The 10,533-nt window shown below is 41.1% G+C and overlaps 1 long non-coding RNA gene across 1 annotated transcript in view; it reads left to right on the top strand.

The window, feature by feature from the left end:
- The first annotated feature begins 233 nt into the window (after positions 1 to 233).
- Positions 234 to 10,533, top strand: part of LOC126215096 (uncharacterized) — a 36,994-nt gene continuing 26,694 nt past the window's right edge. The window contains exons 1-2 of the long non-coding RNA XR_007542084.1: positions 234 to 348; positions 915 to 1,110. This is a non-coding gene — a long non-coding RNA (uncharacterized LOC126215096). The remainder of the gene's footprint in view (positions 349 to 914; positions 1,111 to 10,533) is intronic.

Below are 10,533 nucleotides of genomic sequence, written 5' to 3'. Positions count from 1 at the left end.
AAAATACGGCATAGGTCGGTAGACAAATTGGTGCATAGCTAGGTCCTTTAACAGCACAAAAGTTGACTGGTAGAAATAATATCAAACATGCCAGTTTTTCAGTTCATATCAGGATCGTGTCAACCACTCCTTTTTTCCAAGCATATATGTTGGCAATGCATCAGCTCCCTTAGCCAATGGGAGGATAGTTTTAGGTAGCCAATGAGAGACAAGGAACGAAGGAAATATTCCGAGCGCTGGAATTGAACTTGTTCGACGTTCTATGCTGAGGTTATTCGTAATTTCCTTGAATTTTCAGCTCAACAGATTCGACAATATCTTTTGGATGGAACTTGCGGCGAAATATAGGTTTGTAATGTAGCCCAAGATTCTAATTATTGAATTGCTTTCTCTTGTTAGCTGAAATTGTAGCTTAGACGTAACTATTTAATGTTTCGTAGTTACAGAAGTTCAGTGCGTTAACATCTATTGTAATGTATTAAGTTAATCTGTACTTAGTAGATAATATTTATTAATGAGAAAATACGCCGCATCGACGTTGTATCCCACAACTATAGCTAAGTTTTAGCGTTTAGTTTTACGAAAATATCAATAATTTTGTGTAATTGCAGTTACTAGTTTCGTATAACGTCAGTATTCACTAAACTGTTGAATATCATCAAATTACTTCGTTTTATCTCGATTGTGCAGTAGCTGTGAACTACCCTAACCACCGTTTCTGTGTCTATAAACGACCTTGAAATCTAAATTAACAATTTTCATATTCTCTCGTAAAACAAGTTTCATTAGGATGTGCATAATGTTTACGCTTAAAAACTACTCGTAAATTATGTAGCTGATTTGCCGTAAAATAATTCTTATTGTCAAACAGTTTTGCATAAAATTCCCTTACGTGTTATCTTTCATGATCATAGCATGCCAACCAAATACGATCAGTGTTATTATGAACAAATGTACGAACTGTTGGAGGAGGATGGAGGCTCCAGTCTTCATACAGCCATCCTGATCCTAGTTTTCCATCGCTTCTCAAAATTAATTCAGGAAATTTCGGATGGTTCCTACTATATGGCCACAGCCAACTACCTGTTCCATCCTTGTCATACTATATCTGTAAGTATGCAAATGTCTGTCTATGTAAATTGTTTTATTTTTGTTTTTCTTAGCTTGTAATGCCATTTTATGTTCAGTATTCGTGTATGAGTGTCACTTCTGTAATTGCAGTGATAGTCACTTTTGCTACACAGTATTTGATAAACAGCGGCTTATCTTGGAACTAGATGCTGATTTGGCAGCAGTGCAGGAAGAGTTGGCAGTGCTTGATAATGGATTATGACCAAAATTAGCTAATAGCACTATGTTAATCGCACTATACAGCTTATAATGGACAATGTATTCTTTTATTAAATAGTTGGGCAATGGGATATGTTTTTAACTTTCTTTTGAATTGGCACACACTCCAAGTTTCTTTCTTTATGTTGTAAGGAAACACGTTGAATCTCTTGCCACCAGAGTACATAACTATTTGCAATTAAACAAGAAGGCAAAGTCTACTGAAAAGAATTGTTTTTTAATTGTATTGTGATTGTGTAACTCACAGCTCAGCTAATAATAATAATAATAATAATAATTCCTTGTGACTCTGTGATCTAAGTCTTTCAGTGTTAAAGACAGACCGAAATATTCCATGTTCTGACCATGTTTTGATACCATGACCTTTCAAATTCTGAGTCTAAGCTTTGCCCAGTGCTGCCTAGGTGACGCTAATTTTGTTATCAGTGGCAAAAACCATTCTTTAAGGTGTATTCTTGTTGGAATGTTACCGCTGGTATTCGCTGCTGGAGAGTAGTTACCCAGGGTACTATTCCCATGAATGTGACCTGCCAGTTGTATGTTCATAATTACCTCTACATTAAGTCTTTTCTTGCTGCACTCATGTCACTCCTTGAAGCTGTATTCCTGCTATGCGTTGGCACTCGTAGCTATATTGAACTTCTTCACCGCCTGAAGGAAAATGCTGCAGTACTGGAAAATTAAGTTTGCCACCTACTGGCTGCAAAATCTCATAAAAACTTCTTTTCAAAATCTTTCTGCATTTAACAGCCGCATAACACTTTTTACATATCACATATTCACATTTAAACAATTACTAAACAAACTTGTTAACAGACATATTGTTAGTATCACAAATCCAAGAAGTAAGTAATTAATTAATTCCCTACAGTCTTCTTTTGTTTTTCATTTTGGAATGACAGCGATTGTCATCTTGACCTCTTCTTCTTTGATGTCCATGGCACTCCCAAGTCGTGACATCATAGTGTAAACGGCTCCTTCCCCACCACTAAAACACTTGCTTTCTACTGCACCTTGTGGCTTTATTGTGCTTACATTTGGGTTTTGAATCTACCTATAAATAAAAGATTCATCCACAGTATGCAGTCTTTCCTCTACCACTACTACCATAAATCAGGATTTCTGCATAACCATCTTCCATTGGCACAATAGAAAGGATGTGAGACATGTTGCTACCTTCAATAGCAACATGTACCACCACATTATCTACTTAGACACTACTCTTCCTGCTCATTTTCGCTGAATAAATACTTTATTTACTTGAAGTGCACAATCATAGAAAATAATTCCATACAGCAACAGCAAAGAAATGCTATCAAGGACATAACACACTGAACTTAGCTTCTTGTTTAGTTTATCTAGAGGAGGACTGCATTTTAACTTCTTAACCAATAGGACCCCAAGGAACTTTAAACACGACATGTTGTTCAGTGCATAAGTATATGTAGGTATATAATGAGACACTACAGGACAAGCACTGTCGCGAAAATTGTTAAAAAATTTGAATAAGCAAGTCCCACATGAAGAAGGATAAGAGCTACACTTAGGGAATTTACCCAGTGTACATCTGAGAGAATGGCCGGGAAAACATCAGACATAAAATGATCACTGACAGAGTATATAAAGGAAGAGACCATCAGTACAAAAGAAGTGTCAGATTACTGAACAACAGTGTGGTAAATACTCGTAAGTTGGTAGAGGAATAAAGAAGTGGAACAGTTTACCTATTTATATCTGCAATTCAATACAAGAATACATCATGAAATTTAAATACCTTAGTAACAAATTGCCACCAGCACATTGCAGACAATAGGATATGGCTAGTGTTAGTTTCACAGTGGATCATTGCATAATAATAATAGGATTGTAATGTAATTATGTGAGATAAGGGGTTCATTTTACTTCTCTGGCAACAGCTGTATTTGTAAACAGATAAAAAAATAAAGAAAGAAAAGGAGTAGGTGGGAAATCATGTCTCCAAGCCAAATAGGGCATTGCAGCATTGAAGTGGTGAATGTTGAAAATTTGTGCTAGACCTGGACTCGAACCTAGATGCTCAGATTTTCCAGAAGAGTTGTCTTAACCATCCTGTCTGACTAGAATCTCAGCTTATCACATCTTGCATTGCAGCATTTCTCCACTCGCACTGAAACATATGTCATGGAGCTATCATGCTTGATTATATTAACATGAGTAAGTGTTGTCTGCTGAGTCAGATGTCTGACTGACAGTAATTCTGTAGCATATATCTCTGGTTCAAAATACTGGAACTTTCCTTTATGGCGTATGGCATGTGATGCCACTTTACAGTTCACACTTATGTTTGGCACTTAGGATGCTCAGTCTCTATTATTATTGACAGACATTATTCATGCCTCCCCCTGCGTGTGCAAATGTCAATACATCAAGGAACATGTGCTTTGCCATGTACATAAATAAAGACCCTATGCATACAACAGTTCCTAAATAATTAGGTTTTTGGTGACAAATTTCCGTCACAGTTTTGGCATCACATTTGAAATTTCTGAAGTAATCCTATGCAATGCTTGTTTTTAATCTGGCAAGCCAGTACCTGAGTCTCAGTCTGGCTCTGGCTACAACAGTGCACAGGTGAAACTCTGGTGCCGACTTGGAATGTTAATCAGCTGTCATTCACAGTTAAAAATGTAGTGTTTACCATAAATAGTGTCCGCAGCCCATGGTCTTGCGGTAGCATTCTTGCTTCTCGCACACTGGGTCCCGTGTTTGATTCTTGGTGGGGTAAGGGATTTTCCCTGCCTTGCTCCTCTTTTATGCCTGCACAGAGATGTCCAAATATTTCTGAATGTCTGTGGAGCAATGGGAGCCCATTCTTCGTCAAGATCTGCAACCAGAGAATGTAATTGGATGTTGGGCAATGGGGTCTGGAGCGAAGTTGACTTTCTAACTCATCCCAAAGGACCCCTTTTGTTCAGATGGGAACTTTAGGCGCCATTCCATGTCAGGAATGTTATAGTCCACAAACAATTGCCTCGCAAATGCTGCTTTGTGGCAGGGTGCTTTTTCATGATGGTACAATCAATCACTGTCTGCGAACTCCTGCTCTGCTGTATGCAAAGTACACAGTTCTGTAAAATGTCTTCATATCCTTCTGCATTAAGCATTTTCTAAAGCTTTATAATCACATGAAATGTCCCAATGCCCTAAAACTCGCTCCTCCACAATTCACTGTTGGTCCTATACTTCATGATGGGTAACATTCTCCAGTCATTCACCAGACGTAACCTGTTGCATCAAATTGCCACCAGACATACTGTGATGTACACTCCTGGAAATGGAAAAAAGAACACATTGACACCGGTGTGTCAGACCCACCATACTTGCTCCGGACACTGCGAGAGGGCTGTACAAGCAATGATCACACGCACGGCACAGCGGACACACCAGGAACCGCGGTGTTGGCCGTCGAATGGCGCTAGCTGCACAGCATTTGTGCACCGCCGCCGTCAGTGTCAGCCAGTTTGCCGTGGCATACGGAGCTCCATCGCAGTCTTTAACACTGGTAGCATGCCGCGACAGCGTGGACGTGAACCGTATGTGCAGTTGACGGACTTTGAGCGAGGGCGTATAGTGGGCATGCGGGAGGCCGGGTGGACGTACCGCCGAATTGCTCAACACGTGGGGCGTGAGGTCTCCACAGTACATCGATGTTGTCGCCAGTGGTCGGCGGAAGGTGCACGTGCCCGTCGACCTGGGACCGGACCGCAGCGACGCACGGATGCACGCCAAGACCGTAGGATCCTACGCAGTGCCGTAGGGGACCGCACCGCCACTTCCCAGCAAATTAGGGACACTGTTGCTCCTGGGGTATCGGCGAGGACCATTTGCAACCGTCTCCATGAAGCTGGGCTACGGTCCCGCACACCGTTAGGCCGTCTTCCGCTCACGCCCCAACATCGTGCAGCCCGCCTCCAGTGGTGTCGCGACAGGCGTGAATGGAGGGACGAATGGAGACGTGTCGTCTTCAGCGATGAGAGTCGCTTCTGCCTTGGTGCCAATGATGGTCGTATGCGTGTTTGGTGCCGTGCAGGTGAGCGCCACAATCAGGACTGCATACGACCAAGGCACACGGGGCCAACACCCGGCATCATGGTGTGGGGAGCGATCTCCTACACTGGCCGTACACCACTGGTGATCGTCGAGGGGACACTGAATAGTGCACGGTACATCCAAACCGTCTTCGAACCCATCGTTCTACCATTCCTAGACCGGCAAGGGAACTTGCTGTTCCAACAGGACAATGCACGTCCGCATGTATCCCGTGCCACCCAACGTGCTCTAGAAGGTGTAAGTCAACTACCCTGGCCAGCAAGATCTCTGGATCTGTCCCCCATTGAGCATGTTTGGGACTGGATGAAGCGTCGTCTCACACGGTCTGCACGTCCAGCACGAACGCTGGTCCAACTGAGGCGCCAGGTGGAAATGGCATGGCAAGCCGTTCCACAGGACTACATCCAGCATCTCTACGATCGTCTCCATGGGAGAATAGCAGCCTGCATTGCTGCGAAAGGTGGATATACACTGTACTAGTGCCGACATTGTGCATGCTCTGTTGCCTGTGTCTATGTGCCTGTGGTTCTGTCAGTGTGATCATGTGATGTATCTGACCCCAGGAATGTGTCAATAAAGTTTCCCCTTCCTGGGACAATGAATTCACGGTGTTCTTATTTCAATTTCCAGGAGTGTATAACTCCAGATCCCTTGTTTCCAGTAATGTTGCTCTTAACACCATATTGAGTGTTGCTTAGCACTGAGTATAGAAATGTGTGGCTTATCAGCAGCTGCTAAACCATTGTACACCATTATTTTTAACTTCCCACATACAAGTCATTGTGGTATCTGTGCTGCTGGTAGCATGTTAGAACTCATGAGCGACTCCTTTCATTAATTTCATACAGCTGCTCTCCACAGTGCTCAAAAGTCCCTATCCATCAGTAGATGAGGTCTGCCTGGTATTGGTTTAGGTGTGGTTGTTCCTTCACATTTCCGCTTAACAATAACTCACCAACAGTCGACTTGGGCAGCTTTAGAATAGTTGAAATGCACATCATGGATCTGTGGTTTAGGTGACATCCAATGAGTAGTCCACATTGAAAGTCACCCCTCTTTCTGCCTCTAATTGTGCCGCAGCATCGAATGGTAACACTTCTGATCATTGTAGTTATTCACTGGGCCAGTGAGACCTGGAGCTGCCGTCGGCATCAGTGCATGTGTCTGATAAGAGTTGAGTCAGCTCGTCCCAGCCCCCTTTTGGTACTGCTGGCGTTTAGGCTTGAGGAGCATAGTCTGCTGGGTGCAGTTTGCAACCAACCATCAGTACACTGCGTGGTGCAGTTGGTAGCCATAGCCACAGCTCTGTAGAGCAATACATGAATATTTTAGAACAAAGTCAGCAGAAATCACAAGATTGTCTCATGAGGAAGGTAAAACAAGCAATCAAAGCAATAGGCAAATAAGTGATCACAATTCGAAGGATATTCAATGAGAAAATTTCATGTTGCTTTGGTCTTGAAGCCGAACATTTCTTTCATGCAGTTCTCTACACTAGTATATCCTGTGTAACCCTCTTTATTACTACATCTACATACATATTCTGTGGACCATTGAAGTGCATGGCATAGAGTGCTCACCATGTACTACAGGTCAGTGTTCCTTTCTATTCCATTCATGTATATCGTGCCCTGATTAATCTGTAATTAGTGGTATAATTATTCTAGTCTTGTCTTTGCACTCCCTGGAGGAGTGGCATATATAAGATGGCTTTTATAAGATAATTGTCAAGCATCGGCTAATTCAGCTTTCATCATTTTACTTGGTGCTCTCCATAGTGCAGTCTACATCCATCAGAATCTGCATGCAGTAATCAAGCCTAGGTGACATTGCGGAATTTTGACCCTCACTCTATCCCACAGCTTTGCTTCCTCCCAATTAGCAGACTGCCTACCTGACAGAGAAAATATTGATATACTGGCCTATAAAAATATTGACTGCACACTGTAAATGTACCACCGGTTTTAGAGCTGTATATTTAAGTTTTGATTTCTTTGCGATTAAAGGAAATGACTCAAAATTCTTAATTCTGAACCAGAACTTTCAATGCATTATTAAGTATTGATTTATTATTAGATATTCTGTACTTGAGCAAGCCAGCAGCCTAAGGGGTTTAAGGATTTAAAGGAAAATGAGCATGTTCATGCTTGGCGATAACCACTTTGGTAGTAGTGGTAACTGCATGTAAGTGGCTCAATATAAGGTGTCTGATGGGTCTCTCATTGAGTTTTGTTGCACATTGGAATTGTCCTGAACACTTCATGTTGAGTTCCCTGGTTTTTCATTTGTGCAAATGTCAGGAACCTATCAATTGTAGTGTCAAAATTGCATGGTGAAGTTAAACATTGCAGTTTCTGTTGGTAGTGCCGAGCACCGTTACGCCAGCATTTCTCCTCACACATCTCCACCCATGGAAAAAACCAATCTTGTCATTTAGATTTTTGTTCTATATTTTCAGCAACTGTTTTTGAAGAATGCCAATGTGAAGAAATAGCATACTACTGGCATTAAAAAATGAACTGTGCTCATCAAACTGAGAAAGACTGGACGTGATGAAAGCTCAAAAAGTAGTAAGACTTCAAATATTTATTGAAAATTGAAGAAGAAGAAAAAAGAAAAAAAAACATGAAATAAAAATATGGGCAACTGATACTGCCATTTTGATATTGATATATCAATGAAAAAAATATCTCCAATAGATATGGATATTTTTTGGAAAAAAGTATTGATATATTGATATTTCATCAACAGCACTAGTTCTAAGAGAGCCACGTATGTATGGTCACTTCTCACTGCCCCAAATAAATACCAGCACAATACTGTAACAGTTCTGTGCAACATACCACCCAAAGCTATTCGTATAGCTCTATGGGATCAGCTGTTCATCAACCCTGGTTTCACTTGTTTACATTTAGCTCTTCTTTTAAGGTTTAAGAGATCTGAAATATCACGACTCTGGCTCCAGCCACAGTATCCAATTTGTTTTTGTGTTGTTTGTAACATGAATTCGTTACCTAGTGAGTGTGCCATTTCTGGTGTGTGAGTGAGTTTGTAATATTTCTCCTTATTTTGTGGGTGTTATTAACTGTCCTGATATGTAGAACCAGATGTAATACTTGCGTGTATTTTGTGCTCTCTGAATTGGTTTACAGAACATACTGTCATGCAAAGCCAACTGTAGTATTCTTATACTATACTGTTAATAATAAGCAATGTAACAAACAGAAATACTGTTATCTATGTTGTTGTTGTGGTCTTCAGCCCTGAGACTGGTTTGATGCAGCTCTCCATGCTACTCTATCCTGTGCAAGCTTCTTCATCTCCCAGTACCTACAGCAGCCTACATCCTTCTGAACCTGCTTAGTGTATTCATCTCTTGGCCTCCCTCTACGATTTTTACCCTCCACGCTGCCCTCGAATGCTAAATTTGTGATCCCTTGATGCCTCAAAACATGTCCTACCAACCGATCCCTTCTAGTCAAGTTGTGCCACAAACTTCTCTTCTCCCCAATCCTATTCAATACCTCCTCATTAGTTACGTGATCTACCCACCTTATCTTCAGCATTCTTCTGTAGCACCACATTTCGAAAGCTTCTATTCTCTTTTTGTCCATACTAGTTATCGTCCATGTTTCACTTCCATACATGGCTACACTCCATACAAATACTTTCAGAAACGACTTCCTGACACTTAAATCTATACTCGATGTTAACAAATTTTTCTTCTTCAGAAATGCTTTCCTTGCCATTGCCAGTCTACATTTTATATCCTCTCTACTTCGACCATCATCAGTTATTTTACTCCCTAAATAGCAAAACTCCTTTACTACTTTAAGTGTCTCATTTCCTAATCTAATCCCCTCAGCATCACTCGATTTAATTTGACTACATTCCATTATCCTCATTTTGCTTTTGTTGATGTTCATCTTATATCCTCCTCTCAAGACACTGTCCATTCCGTTCAACTGCTCTTCCAAGTCCTTTGCTGTCTCTGACAGAATTACAATGTCATCGGCGAACTTCAAAGTTTTTACTTCTTCTCCATGAATTTTAATACCTACTCCGAATTTTTCTTTTGTTTCCTTTACTGCTTGCTCAATATACAGATTGAATAACATCGGGGAGAGGCTACAACCCTGTCTCACTCCTTTCCCAACAACTGCTTTCCTTTCATGTCCCTCGACTCTTATAACTGCCATCTGGTTTCTGTACAAATTGTAAATAGTCTTTCGCTCCCGGTATTTTACCCCTGCCACCTTCAGAATTTGAAAGAGAGTATTCCAGTTAACATTGTCAAAAGCTTTCTCTAAGTCTACAAATGCTAGAAACGTAGGTTTGCCTTTTTTTAATCTTTCTTCTAAGATAAGACGTAAGGTCAGTATTGCCTCACGTGTTCCAACATTTCTACGGAATCCAAACTGATCTTCCCCAAGGTCCGCTTCTACCTGTTTTTCCATTCGTCTTTAAAGAATTCGCGTTAGTATTTTGCAGCTGTGACTTACTAAACTGATAGTTCGGTAATTTTCACATCTGTCAACACCTGCTTTCTTTGGGATTGGAATTATTATATTCTTCTTGAAGTCTGAGGGTATTTCGCCTGTCTCATACATCTTGCTCACCAGATAGTAGGGTTTTGTCATGACTGGCTCTCCCAAGGCCGTCAGTAGTTCTAATGGAATGTTGTCTACTCCAGGGGCCTTGTTTCGACTCAGGTCTTTCATTGCTCTGTCAAACTCTTCACGCAGTATCTTATCTCCCATTTCATCTTCATCAGAAATCCTCTTCCATTTCCATAATATTGTCCTCAAGTACATCGCCCTTGTATAAACCCTCTATATACTCTTTCCACCTTTCTGCCTTCCCTTCTTTGCTTATTACTGGGTTTCCATCTGAGCTCTTGATATTCATACAAGTGGTTCTCTTCTCTCCAAAGGTCTCTTTAATTTTTCTGTAGGCAGTATCTATCTTACCCCTAGTGAGACAAGCCTCTACATCCTTACATTTGTCCTCTAGCCATCCCTGCTTAGCCATTTTGCACTTCCTGTCGATCTCATTTTTGAAATGCTTGTATTCCTTTTTTCCTGCTTCATTTAC

Source organism: Schistocerca nitens, chromosome 12 (assembly GCF_023898315.1).
Source record: "Schistocerca nitens isolate TAMUIC-IGC-003100 chromosome 12, iqSchNite1.1, whole genome shotgun sequence".
Taxonomy (NCBI): Eukaryota; Metazoa; Arthropoda; class Insecta; order Orthoptera; family Acrididae; genus Schistocerca; species Schistocerca nitens.
The sequence above is the reverse complement of the archived record's forward strand: the minus strand, read 5'-3'. Positions and strand labels throughout refer to the sequence as shown.